The following is a 15,686-nucleotide window of genomic DNA, read 5'->3' as shown; positions in this document are numbered from 1 at the left end:
TTATTTTAAAACGAATTAAGAACTTAGCTGCAAAAAAAACGAATTGCAGTTCAAAAACCTTTTAAACATTTTTTTAAAAGCTCAAATAGTGTCTGATGTTTGTACTGTACACATATTGCTATAAATAAATTATAATACAGTGTTTGAACATAAAAAATGTTTTGATTAATTTCACCTCTAGACACTTTACAGTATAAAAGAAAATATAAAGTTTTAAAATGTTTGTTGTAGGTACTTAAATGTCTATGCTAGCCTTTTTTGAGGTAATTTCGATAATCCGGATAATTTGATAATCCGGATGGGGTCCGGTCCCAATTAATCCGGATTATTGATGTTCTACTGTAATTTTAAACTGTTGCATTCATTCTAACGTGGAAATACTTCGTTCTAGGCACTGAAGATGATCTGATCTAGATCGAAAACGTTTTGCGAATCCTTTTGGATGACTTTTTAATAGTTTTTCAATAAACTTTTTATACCATTGTACAAACGAAGTTTTTACTTGTTCTGTATAAGTTGTTTATCCTTATACAGGGTGTTTCAAAAAAGGTAACACCGTATCCAGGATAGGTAAAAAATTTAAAAATAATTGGGGTTTGCTTACAAGTACAGCGTACAGATTCTAAAGGTGCGTTATCAAAACGCAGGTTAAGCGCCTGTCATGTGAACGAGTTCTAATACTGCGCATAGACGCCATCCTCACCGGGCTTAAAATGCATCCAAAAGTGCATAAACATGTCAAAATGTGTATTAAGAGCCAGATTTTGTTACTAGGGGGTTTTTGGGGTCGCAGAAGATGAATACGCCAACAGATGGAGCAACTGGTGTCCAGGTTCACTGCTAAGGCACGTTATCTAGGGTTTTCATCATTTTCATCATCATTGCCGAGGGTTTTCGGCACTAAAGTGATGCAAACAAATTACTTTGGGTTTTTGGGATCGCTGAACAAGAATATGCCATCAGAACCGACCCCCGGAGTCAATTGCCCCCTCCTTGAGACCTCGCCTGGTGTCTACTGACACTGTTTCTAAGAAAGAAATTACGATTGAACGTAAATAGTGAATTTTGTGTCCTGTTGATAACTGAATAACTGAAACATAGATATGGCAGAACTGCTTGGAATCGAAAATTATTAAAAGTCTTTGAAACAAAATAAATGAAAAAGTCCCACAATAAATCTATTCAATTGCCATATATTCAGTTCAATGCCAGAGACGAGATAAAAATAGTAATTGCCGGTGCTATGTTATGGTAATTTGATCATTTAATAAAACCCCCCGAATAAGAGCCGCTTTTAGAAGGATGTCCAAAGTATTATGTAACAGATACCTAATATTGGCATTAAGGATCCGACTATTTCACTGGTACGTGTTCTCGGTCTTACTGTATGGTGTTAGTCTTGGACTGTGAATAAAATCGAACTAAATCGCCTTGAGGCTCTCGAAATAATATATGGTGCAAGAGAAACATTTTAAGAGTTTATTGGATGAAGAAGATTCTAAACTACACAATACTAGAATGTCTCAACAAGACAACTGCGATTATAAAAAGCATCAAGAAGAGATAGCTGGATTATTTCTGACATTTAACGAGAGGCCCAAATATAGGTTGCTACAAAATATTATTCAAGTGAAAAAAGCAGGCAAACGCAGTCCAGGGCGAAGAAGAACTTCGTGGTTGATTTAGGGTGGCACTAAATAAAATTAAGATACCTATGATGCTAACCAACGTTCTGAAAGGACATGGTACATGAAGAATACGAAAATAACAGCCCATCCCGAAAAAGAATCCTGCGTACGTGTCACGAGAAAAAAATTTTATTTCATTGCCCCCACCTTGCAAGGTTGCTGGATTCGCCGTTGCCAAAAACCCCCCAAATTTCAGAATATAACATGCCTTAGCAGTGACCTTGGGTACCAGGTGATCCAGGGGGTCGGTTTAATGGCGTATTTGTATTTGGATCCATTCGAGGCCAAAAATCTTCTAAACTCATGAAGATGACGTGCCTTAGCAGTGGCAGTGGGCAGCAGGTGCTCCGGGGATCCGGACAGCAACCCCTAAAATCCTCCGTGTAATACGTTTGCATCATTTTATTGCCGAAATCGCTCGAAACTCCAGAAGATGACATTACCCTATACACCAGGTGCTCCTGGTATCGGTTCTGATAGTTTATTCGTTTTCAGCAACCCCAAAAACCGCCTGAGTAATCTATTTGGATCAATTTAATGTCGAAACCCCTCTAAACTTCAGAAAATAACGTGTCATAGCAGTGAAACAGCGACCCAGGTATTCCGGAGGTCGGTTCTGACGGCGTTTTCATGTTCAGCGACTCAAAAAAAAGTTCAAGTAATCTGTTTGTATCAATTTAGTACCGAAAACCCTCGAACCTTTAGATGACGTGCCTTAGCAGTGACCCTGGACACCAGATGCCCTGGAGATCGGTTCTGATGGCGTAGTCGTGTTCAGCTATTCCAAAATCCCCCGAGTAATAAAATATAACCCTTATGTCGGAATGGGACATCTGGGCGTAGCGGGGCTATTTGAGCGTCGCCGTTTGGGCGTCGAGCCAAGTGGACGTCAGCCGTTTCGGCGTGGGCCATTTCGACGTACAAATCAATTTTGGGAACGTTATAGGTTACTTCTGTCAGTTTAATAATTAAAAAATTGACTCTAGACTTTACGTTTCTAAGGTTACCTACTGATGTTGCCATGGTCACTTTCACGAGCGTTTTAGAAAACTCGATTTACGCACTCTACAGCATTGTTTAAATAAACAAAAAATAGTACCACTATAAAAAATATTTTATTTGTAAATACAGTATTAGACGTATTACATAACATTATGTGTTTATATCTGACCTACAAAAATTTATTCAACGAATATAAATTAAAATAAAGTATAAAGTAATAAAGTATAGCAAGTAACTGTTCATAAAGAGCAAATGAAATCTCAAGTGAAAATCTTTTTGGACAAAATTTATAAGTTAAAGGATGTCATACATCCAATTAATTTATAGTTCCTATTAAATCAAAGTAATAATCCACAAGTGGTAGTCATTTTATTATGTGAGCATATTAAAAATATTAAACTGAAATATGAGTAATTATGGTTAACTATCTGTATTTAGAAGCATATAAATATTGTAAAAAAATGTAAACACATTGTAATAAGTATAAAAAAACATAAACCACTAAGAAGACGAATAACCTCCGAGATGTTGAATCGGGTTTTAGTCTTACTGTAATGAAAAAAAAAACAAAAAAAATACAAAAAAAAAAACAGAAAAAACAAGAAAAAAAAACGAAACAAAAAATATATATACTAAGGATTTTCACAGTTTTCACTGTATTCCTTCACTCAACCGTTCTCTCCAGCTATTTCTGTTTTGTCAGTCCCCTTCCTGTAGATTTCTTCTCTCCATTGCTTCGTCTACTTCATCTCTGAAGGATCTTCGGGGTCTGCCTCTCTTCCTTTTTCCTATCGGGCTCCACTCTGTTATTCGGTTTATCCACCGATTTTGGTCTGCTCTTCTGACATGTCCGTACCAGGTTAATCTCTTCTGTTCGATGTAGTCTATTATATCTGAGTTCACTCCCATTCTTCTCTTAATCTCTATGTTATTTATTCTATCTCTCCTTGTTACTCTGCAGCTTCTCCTTAGGAATTCCATCTCTGTTGGTCTTACGCCCGGTTTCATAATCAACCTAAAGTGAACATTAACAAACTAAAGTTCACTTTAACGTTGATATTTACCCAGATGAATTGCATTGATAAAGGTACCAACTTAAAATTTAAAGTACACATTAACTGATTATGAAACCGAGCGTTATTTTATTTTTGGTTTTCTTATTTATTGTCCAATTTTCACACCCATAAGCAGTGGTGGATTTAGGGGGGGGCTAGAGGTGCTGTAGCACCGAGCCTCCAGGTTGAAGGGGCCCCCAGAAGACCTACACATTTGTCTAAAATTACGTATTTGGCATTCTGACGCGCCGTCGTACTTACCCTACCAAACTCCTCTTATTTATTGTAAAAATTACTTTGAAATTATTGTTATATTGACAATTTCATATAATCTTTTTTCTGAGAGAAAAGGAAAGGAACACCCGATAACCACCCTTTTATGACGTGACATAAATGGCAACAGATTAGCAGGTATACTTTTAGATCTCCTTTTCGGAAATCTTACAATACAATGCTTTTAAATCGCTCTGAAAGTTAAAGGTGTTTGACAAAAATATGTGTCTTTCAATGGGTGCCATAAAGTTAAGAAATGAAATATAAAATATGCCTACTTTACCCTTTAAGCTTAACAACAAGTAAAGCTTTTGTTTACAACCAAGTAAAGTACCTGAAGAACGTCAAAGACGACAATTAGTAATTCATACCTACTTGTGTTGGTGTTAGCTTTTAGTCATTTATCATTAGATTGTGAATCGTGAGTTGATGCTGGTGAATTTTATTTATTCGGTTCGGATTAATTGATTATTCAAAAAAACGAGCAGATTCAAAAAAAAATTTCCAGACGGGCCAAAAAATTTCACATTTAGAAGGTTCAAACAAATTTAAAGTCGAAACATTTTATTTATCGATCGATACATTAGTGACAGAGTTAGACAAGCGACGTGAAGCATACGGTTATGTATCTAATCTTTTTGCATTTTTTGGAAATTTTCGCACTATTGAAGGTGAAACATTAAAACAATATGCGCGAAATCTTATCGAAACGTACCCGCTTGATATAGATCAGGCATTTATCGAAGAGATTATATTTTTTCAAAATTTTATTTTATCTCTTCCTAATTCCGAGAATTCTGTAGTAACACCTAAAGACATATTGGATATTATTATCGAAAAAGACCTTGTTTCAATGTTTTCAAATACCTATATTATTTTAAGAATATATTTAACTATATCTATCACGAACTGCGAATCCGAAAGATCATTTTCAAAATTAAGCTTTATTAAAAATAAATTAAGGTCATCAATGGGCGAGAACAGATTAGTTTCGTTATCGATCTGCTCTATTGAGAATGACGTATTGGGGGAAATTGATTTTGAAAGTGTCATAAAAGCATTTGTTGAAAATAAACAAAGAAAAAAAGCGTTACCTTGTCTTAGCCTTGTATCTTCTGCATAATTTTAAATGTACTGAAGTTTATATTGTTTTAATTTTTAAAGTGCCTTGTCAAAAAAGAGTTGGGTAGGGCCCTCTACAAGAATTAGCACCGGGCCCACTAATGAATCAATCCGCCCCTGCCCATAAGTTAGGATACTTCTTGTCATGGTATTATATATTCTTCTTTTTGTTTTTATGCTGATGTTCTTATCCCAGAGTATCGGGTTCAATTTTCGTATGCAGTCTCTTGTTTGTCCTAGTCTATTTTTTATATCTTCCTCAGTTGTTCCTTTGTTTGATATTATTAAACCTAAATACTTGTACTTATCTGTTCCTCTGATTTGTTTACCTTCGTCTATTTCCAGTTGTTTTATTTCTGTATTCTCCGTTGTTAGGTATTCAGTTTTCTTTAGGTTTATTTCCATCCCATTCTTTGTATATTCCTGTTCCAGTTTCCTCATCATAAAACTGAGGTCATCTTCGTCTCGTGCGATCACTATTTGGTCGTCAGAAAAACTTAGGGTATATAGATACTCATTCCTTACTGGTATACCCATTCCTTCGTACTTTCTTTTCCATGGTTTCAGGGTCTTTTCCAGGAATATTTTGAATAGGGTAGGGGATGTGGAGCAGCCCTGTAGTAGTACCTTTGTCGTCTTAAATGGACTGCATATTCGATTGCCCATTTTGATAGCTACTGTGGTATTTTTTTAGAGTGCTTTTACTGCTTTTAATAATCTTCGTGGGATTTTGATGTCTTCCATTGCTTCCCATAGCTTGGTTCTAGGTATCGAGTCATACGCCTTCTTAAGATCTGCAAATGCCAGATGGACGGATCTATTTTTGGCCATTCGTTTTTCTATTAGTTGTTCGACCGTGTAGATGTGACCCAAGCATGCTTTCCCCGCTGTGAATCCTACCTGGTCTTCTCTGATTTTATCCTGTATATATATTTCTAATTTTTCCTTTATGGTCTTTCCATACAGTCTGGCTATAGATGATATTATGCTGATTCCTCGATAGTTTTCGCAGTTTTTTCTTTTTCCTTTCTTATATATTGATGTCATATATGCTTGAGTCCATTCTGCTGGTAGGCCTTCTCCATTCAGTGCTCTCTCAAACATTTTGTGTATTATGCGGAATAGCTTTTCCGATCCGTTCTTTATCAATTCATTTGGTATTCCGCCGAGGCCTTCTGCTTTTTTGTTCTTTAGTGTTTTGATCGTTCTAATTACCTCAGCAATGCTTAATTCGATTTCGTCATGTGTATAGATTTCTATTCCATCTCTTTCTAGGTCTCTTTTTTTTGTTATTATTTTTTTTTGAATAAAACAAAAAAAATAACAAAAAAGATACAAAAAAGGAAAAAAAAATTCCATATAAAAAATTTATAATCTAATAATGAAAAATAGAAATAAAATGTTAATGTATAATAATAATAATAATGATAATATGATATTGTAATGTATTAATAGGGAAGGAAAATAAACGTACATATGTTTAAATAGAGTAGTTGAAATTAATGTAAAAATGAGCAAAATCGGTTAGATGGGCGAATGGACCCTAAGGTCCGCAGTTATACAAACCCAAGAAAAAATGTTTTTATCGTATTGAGTACTCTCTTATAATTTCTCGAGTTAAAATATTTCAAATATGAATTTCTCAAGTCACAGAGACTTTGAAACCTTTGTTTGGTTTTAGAAATGAATACAGTACAACCTGCCATATCCGGACCTGTCATATCCGGACCTCCCCACATCCAGACGGTTCTGCACCGTCCGGATCTACCGAAATCTACCGAGAAAGGCAGTCCTGCTGTTGAACAAAGCACTAAAAGAAGAACTAAAAGATGGCGAAATAATGTATTATAGAATCTATAAAACGTGTCTATCGACGAAAGTTATTGATGGCGTTGATTACTGGAATGTATGAAGGAGAAAACGTTTCAGAGACTGTAAAATAAGTAGTGGTCTTGATATCCGGATTTTTTCATATCCGGATCGGTCTGTCGCCACATTGATCCGGATATGGCAGGTTTTACTGTATATCCAAACAGCAATAATATGTGTTGACCCTAGATAAGTACGATTTCAGGTCTGAAATCCTCTCATCTTCTCATAATTCAGCAAAAATCGTGTGTTTTAAAGTGACTATGGCAACATCAGTAACACTTGAAACGTAAAGTCTAGACTCAACTTTTTAATAATTGTTCAACTGACAGAAGTAACCTATAACGTTACCAATTAATTCCGACGCCGAAATGGCCGACGCCGAAATGGCTGACGTCCAAACGGCGACGCCCAGATGTCCTAGATCCTTGATATGCTTATTTTGACATGTTTATTTGTGCACTTTTTGATGCATTAAAAAAAATAAAACCCCAAATAATTCAAAAAAAAATTAAAAAATACGGCTTACACACAATATGTTTAGACAAAATGTAAGTAAAATAATAATTTTACGTTTTGTCAGATAGTTTGGTCGCGACGTATGTAGACGGTAGCTGACACCAACAAGAATGGTCGGGGAATTCTGTCGTGTCAGGAGGTTTGGTCAGAGCGTGTGTCGACGGTTTAATACTTAAAATGTACTACTAAACTAACAGTTGCCTATAATATTGTTTTGTTGTTTCAGCTGCTGTTGAGGAGCCCGAATTCACTGATGTTATTCAGAACATTACTGTTGCTGCAGGCAGGAACATTAGATTTGCCTGCGCAGTCAAGAATTTAGGAACGTATAAGGTAAGTCAGTATTATTAAATTATATCTATATACACTTTTCCAAGAAATTAACGCATCACCTTAAAAATGGGACATTTTTGATGTCTCAAATTTTTTCAAATTTCCTAAAACTGTTTTCTAAATTTCTACAATTTGCAAGCCTCGGAGGTGTAACCAGAGAAGGTTCCCATTGTTTTCAGTCTGGTGGGATGTAGAGTAACATTATGGTATTTTATATGCCATTAGAGTGAAAACTTAGTCTTTTAGTAGCAGTTGCCGCTAGGGCATCTATGCCATTTCGTTCGTTACAATCCGGGAATGCACGCGGGGGTTTGTTTTGGTTGGATCAGAGAGAGCAGCATATGTGCCTCCTGATGAGAGACTAATAAGTTTCGAAACAGGTAGAGGTGCTTGCTGCACTCTCTGATTGAACTGGAATATGTTGCGGCTGTATTTTCGTTTTGCAACGAAATTTAAAATGGTTATTCATTTTTGATATAATATATCTGCTTGTTCCAACTGCGTCGCTTCATCAGAAACAAAATTAGAGAACTATAGGTTCTTCAAAGTTGTGCGTTACCTTTTTCGCTTCCCGATGACACAATTGTAATATATCTACCTGTTTCAACTGCGTTGCTTCACCAGAAACGAAGTTAGAAAACTATAGGCTCTTCCAAGTTGTGCGTTACCTTTTTTGCTTTCAGTTGACACAATTATAATATATCTGCTTGTTCCAACTCCGTTGCTCCACCAGAAACGAAGTTAGAAAACTATAGGCTCTTCAAAGTTGTGCGTTACTTTTTTCGCTTTCCGGTGACACAATTATAATATATTTGCTTGTTCCAACTCCGTTGCTTCGCCAAAAACGAAGTTAGAAAACTATAGGCTCTTCCAGGTTGGCGTTACCTTTTTTGGTGACACAATTATAATATATCTGCTTGTTCCAACTGCGTTGCTTCACTAGGAACAAAGTTAAATTTTTAATTTATGAATGTTTTTTTGATATTGATAACGATTTCCGAAGTGAAAGTCGAAACATCAAGTAAACTTGATTTCAAACTCGAATTGTGGCTTATGCCCAAATAAAATAGTAAATCTTATTTTGTATTTCTCACGCCGGTAAGAAGACAACAATGAAATGACCTTTTTTTTACATTGGTCCGCATGTATATTTTTTATTTCAACTTTTATTTCCCTTCAGATATCGGCTTTAAGTTGTTTTTTTAAATGGTCCTTTGTTGAGGATCCCACAATAATGATTTTCCACGGTAAACATCAATAAGTTTGATATTTCCTTTCGACAGTTCCGACTACTCCATTACTAACAAATATTCAACTCAGGCGCGCCAAAACCAACAAATCACTCACAAACCCGTCCAAATACGTATTTCGAACGCCGTGTGCGTGCGCCGTTTGCGCGCCGTTTGAAAACACGTACTAATCTGACGAACATGCTGTGCGCGAGCGGCTCGCACACCGAGCGGAGCGCATATCTATACGTGCCTTTAGGTTTTCTTAGCATTCTTACGTTGGATAATAAAAAAGTTAGGTACTTTTTAACAACTATCCATGTTTTTCATCAATACAGGATGTTTTTAAACAAGTATGACAAACTTTAAGGGGTAATTCTGCATGCATGAAAAAAATAATGACAGTTTGCTTTATAAAGGTATGTCCGCAAATGCTTCGTTTCCGAGATACGGGGTAAATATGAAATTCGGTAAAGATGAAATTTAAATTTTTCTTAGAAATTGACGATTTAATTATTGCTCTAAAACCGGTTGAGATATGCAAATGAGATTTGGTGGATTTTAAGAAGTAGTTATTGCGCATTTTTTGACCATGTTACGCGTATTACCCGTATGTTCGCCAATCTTGAATATAAAATTGTTAATTGTATGTCGAAAATGCGCAATGACTACCTCTTAAAACCCACCAAATTTCATTTGCATATATCAACCGGTATTGGAGCAATAAGTAAATCTGAAGTTTGTAAGAAAAATTTCAACACCCCGTATCACGGATACGCAACAGTTGCGGGCATACATTTATTAAGTAAACTGTCATTATTTTTTCATGCAGAATTACCCCTTAAAGTTTGTCATACTTATTTAAAAACACACTGTATTGATGAAAAATATGGCTAGTTCTATTTTTCAACATAAACGAATGAATCACAAAACAGAAGGTTAAGAAAACGTGAAGCTATAGTTGGGTTTTAATTTCAGTATTTTAGAAATGCTAGAATATTCCACAGGGTGTTGCGAACTTTGAGAAAAAAACACAGTTTGATTGGTACTTGGTACACCCAGTATACGATTACAATTTACCTATCTAGCAACAATATTATTACAGCGAGATTGCTAAAGAATAAGACTATAACATAAATGACCAATTTTTAAGGTGGTGTGTTAATTTTTTGGAAAAGTGTTTTTTCATACCGGCATAAAGACTATCAGTATTAAATATTTATTAATAAATTTCTTCAACTGTTTTAATAATAGACACAATTAGGGACTAATTTACTTTTCATTCAATTTAATATGTTTTAAAAAATCAGTGAGGATGATCTGGATTGCCAATCTATTACACAATTTACAAGATTTAAAAAATATAATTATATTAGAAATTCGTATTATAACTCCAGAAATGATCTAGAATTTTCAAGATGATTATTGTCATCGTTTCAATTAATGACAAGAGGCAGATGGATGGAAGTTTGAACACTCAATGTAAGCTGAGAGTAATGTTTATTTGTGAAATAACAATTTTTTCTGTTTTTAATAGCAGTAAAATGTATTTCGGATTAAATACATTACATATATACTTCTTGTTGTGTTAATTAATTTAATTCAAAATTGTGTCACCCTGTATAAATTATTGAAGTTATACTTCTTTAGGCGCGATTGAGGGTGATTATTTATTATTAATCTGCGCGCATGCGCACACCGACAGTATGGTAATAGTCGTTATACGGGCTTTGATTGGGTGTTGAAATGATCTGTCAATAATAATTGTTCACTATGGAAGTTAACAAATGTATAATATATTAGTTTTATTGTTGTGAGGACAGAAACAAAAAAGTTTATAATTGTAGTGACTTTTTAAATAGTTTTTAAAAGCAACAGGTACGTAATAATAATTTTAAATGTTTCAGTATCGCAATAAAAAATTACATAACTTATTTGTAAAATGTAAAATAAACCTACCTAGTATGTATGTAAAATAAACCTACCTAACTAACCAACAAAATTTCTAAAAATATTCATCTAATATTGTTTTCTTGCTCTGGTTTGTTGTGTTGTAATATTTGCATTCCGTAGACATCAAACTAATGTGGTTAAATTCGGAAGTGTCAAGTTGTTCAGTTGCTCTATCTTCCAGTTTAATGCATATGTCCCCGCAGCCGATATCCAAAGGTGCTGGAACTTGAACACAATGCACGTGGGTTCAGTCCCCAATACAAACTTTTATTTTTTTATTTTTTTTTTATACATTTTATGATTGTAAGTATATTATTATATAATTTTTTTTAAGAAAATATGTATTTAATTAAAAGTTTTCCAACAATTATTGTTCAGAAATCATTTGTGGCATTTTTCAATATGTTTGCGTGTGTTTTATTCTGTTATAAGTATAACTTCTTACGTGCGTACAAAGTACACACACATTCTTTTTTATGTTAATAGACTTAGTTTTCAATTTAATAGCACATAAAACAACATTAAAAATATTACTCTACATCCCACCAGATTGAAAACAATGGGAACCTTCTCTAGTTACACCTCCGAGGCTTCTAAAATTTGCAAGCCATAACGGATGCTGAGACTAAAGAAGATGAGGGAATTTTAAAATTTTTAATTCACGTCCCATCTGCTCAAGTCGGTAAAGGTCCAACGAGAATAGTTCCCTTAGTACTCCAATCAGAGTAAACACGTAAATCAAAAATGAATACTTAACCATTTTCAATTTCGTTTCAACACGAAACTACAGCCGCATCATTATTCCAGTTCAATCAGAGAGTGCAGCAAGCACCTCTACCGATTTCGAAACTTGTTTTCAATCTGGTGGGATTTAGAGTAATATTTTTAATGTTATTTTATGTGCTATTAGATTGAAAACTTAGTCTTTTGCTAGCAGTTGCCGCTAGGACATCCCTACCATTTCGTTTGTTGCAATGCGTAACTACACGCCGAGGTGTGTCCTGGTTGGGTCAGAGAGAGCAGCATATGTGCCTCCTGATGAGAGACTAATAAGTTTCGAAACCGGTAGATGTGCTTGCTGCACTCTCTGATTGAACTAGAATATAATGCGGCTGTAGTTTCGTGTTGCAACGAAATTGAAAATGGTTATTTATTTTTGATTTACATGTTGACTCTGATTGGAGTACTAAGGGAACCGTTCTCGTTGGAACTTTACCGAGCTGAGCAGATGGGACGGGAATTATAAATTGTAAAATTCCCTCATCTTCTTTAGTCTCAGCATCCGTTAAGTCTTGCAAATTTTAGAAGCCTGGGAGGTGTAACCAGAGAAGGTTCCCATTATTTCCAATCTGGTGGGATGTAGAGTAATATTTTTAATGTTATTTTATGTGCTATTAGATTGCAACCTTAGTCTTTTGCTAGCAGTTGTCGTTAGGGCATCCCTGATATTTCGTTTGTTGCAATGCGTAACTGTACGCCGGGGTTTGTCCTGGTTGGGTCAGAGAGAGCAGCATATGTGCCTCCTGATGAGAGACTAATAAGTTTCGAAACGGGTAGAGGTGCAGTGATGTTGATTATAGTTACTTTCGAGTATTCGTTACAAATCGTTACTTTTGTATAAAGTAATCATTTACAGTATTCGTTACTTTGATTACTTTGATTACTATGATTACTTTTGTATTTGAGTACCGGTATTAATATCGAGAATAAGAATCGCATTTCTCAGTATTTCGTATAAGTATAAGATCCGATAATATAACAACGGCCTTCACCGATCTATTTGATGGATAGAAATTCTGGATAATGGATCTATTATGTTAAAAATTATTAAAAACAAGGGGTGCCCGACATAATTTTGTCCAGACTAATTAATAATTAAAAATAATTTTTGTTTTATAAATTCTACTAATTTTTTTGGTCCGGGCAGATATTATTTTAGATTTATTGGATCATAACAATAAAACACACATAGACCACATAGACCAAGACATTTAGGAAAAAATAAATTATTTTTAGGGAAATAGTGAAACAGGAAAAAGTTTTCAATAGAAAAATTGATGGAAATGCAAATAAGAATAGTGTGTATTTATTATTAAAATCTAATGTATTGCATTTTTATTTTCAAAGGAACTAAGATCTGTGAAATTGTTTTAATTATCTACCTCGACAAATCGTATGTATAGACATCTGTTTCTGGGTGCATGTTTTGTTAAATGATATACCTCCCTCTGTTTCAGCTACTTCTCAACGCCCTGTAATCCTGTAAAACTCTTCATAGCCTTCGTACTTCATAGATAAAATTTTAGTTAACTGTACTGATATCGAACACTCGTGGAATACCGGTCCGATTCCGATATCAACCGACTGTTGTAGATACAATTATCAAAATAGGTACTCGCTCTGATACGATTGAAGACCCTGATGCAAGAAGGGGATAAGTAACAATATGTAAATTTTACAGGAGAAGCCAAAAAAAGTTTTATTTTTTAATTTAAAATTTATGTTGTTCATGAAGTAGGGCCGAACTAATACAACAGGTATATATGATTTTGCCGCCGTTCTACAGCCAAACAACAATGCTATTAAGGAAAAAAAAATTTGGTGCAATAATAGGATAAATTTAAGCCTTTTTTGTACTGTAGTTTACAGCAGGTGCAAAAAGGGGATAAGTTACATTAAAACCCATTTTTAGAAGAAATACTTTATTATTAAATGTGGAGTACTTATTAATAAAAATGAATATAAAATAAAGCAACGCAAATTTTAACAGAAAGTCTACTTCCCATTACCTACATTATTTTCTGCTTTTCGGTTTTTGAAAGTTTTTCTATGCATTTCTTACTACATTTGCAATCATCGCCTTGTTTCTTTTCTGGTACCACTTTTCTCGTTGTCGTAGATTTATAAACTCTTTTTATTTTCTGCACATTTCTTTTCCAGCTCTTGGGATCTCTTGTTTTCTTTCGTCCATGTTTATTATTTGCAGCCTCTTTATCAGCGGACTCCTTATCTTCATATAAATTATTTTCAGATGCACCAGAACCATTTGAAGGCAGAAACTCGCTGCCTGAACTTTGAAATGGTTCATCCTCACTATTTAAACTTATAATAATATCCTATGATCTAGTAATAATAAAAAAATCCTCGATATTTTACTAAACCGTACCTCTCGCACTAGCACTATGTTAACTCTCCAACAGTTTCTCGGTGACTACGTGACTTAGATCGCGTTCGTGGCTCGTGCAGATACCGGTACCTTACCCAATCGCGGCAAACCACCGGTGCAATAGTGAGACAGAATAACACACATATAAAAATTAATTCAAAATTTGGTGCAAGAACGGAATAAGTTACAAATTTCTTATACTGTTCTTGCACCAGACCATACCAGGGGATAAGTTGTTTTCTCTTATAATTTCAGTATCTATTACCTGTACATATCCTATACTTGCGCCAGGCAAGAACAGTTACTTTTCAACCTAAATAAGCAACTATTTCGATTTTGCAGAATTTGGTACTTATCCCCTTCTTGCACCAGGGTCTTCGATTGGTACGAAGTAATCAGAGTAATCAAAGTAATCAAAGTAACGATTTGCCTCTCTGCATAGTAATCGTTACTTTCGGTATTCGTAAATAACGAGTACTTTGTAACGAATAGTTACTTCTTCAACATCACTATAGAGGTGCTTGCTGCACTCTCTGATTGAACTAGAATATACTGCGGCTGTAGTTTCGTGTTGCAACGAAATTGAAAATGGTTATTTATTTTTGATTATGTTAATGTTTATATCGCCGAATAGAGAATTGAATAATCTTTCAAGTGAACTTTCACATGACCACAATTCATATTTAATAAAATCAACGATTACGTCATCACGCCCAGATGGATAACGTCACTATTATAATATGTCTATATACCAAAAAATCATAATTTAAAAATCTAAATCGACCTGTTTCGACATTTGTTTTCAAAATTGCCCATTCTCGAAACGTAGTGTAAAACGAAATTGAAAACCGACTATCCAAATATATATCTTGTGTAAATGAGAATAAAAATAAAGTTCAACGATCAAGTAAGAAAACAAACAGCCCTATTAAACCAATCCTTGTAGTTAAAGGAATTTTCTTGTTAAAGGAAAGGGAATGATATATGGAGGATCTTTTAGCAGAAGAGAGATACGGCATGCGGCGTATGATTGATGTGTTCTTGGACATAAGATCTGAATCATTCTAATTCCTTGTAGTAAAGTCTATTCGGTAGACTTACACCGGTCATGGATTAAGAAAGAAATGAACGAATTTACTGGTCCGCTGTAGTTTAACTATTTACACATGGGCGCAGTAATTTTTTATTTGAGGAGGTTCTTATATAAATAAAATAATTTTAAATTTTAGGTGTTTGTATAGCCTCAGAAGCCTAAACGACATAATTTCGTGATTCTTTATAACAGTTCATTATCCGTAGCCAAAAATCAATATACCTAATATTAATTGTTGCATGAATATCAATATAATAAAAATAAAACAAATTATAACTTATAAAAGGTAGAAGGCTAAACGTTGCTGTATTGTTGATGTTTTAATTTAATCTCTAAAATGGTTTTCTATAAAGTCACAATCAATTTAAGTGATATATTAACGTT

Source organism: Diabrotica virgifera, chromosome 10 (genome assembly GCF_917563875.1).
Source record: "Diabrotica virgifera virgifera chromosome 10, PGI_DIABVI_V3a".
Lineage (NCBI taxonomy): Eukaryota > Metazoa > Arthropoda > Insecta > Coleoptera > Chrysomelidae > Diabrotica > Diabrotica virgifera.
This window is presented reverse-complemented; position numbering follows the sequence as displayed.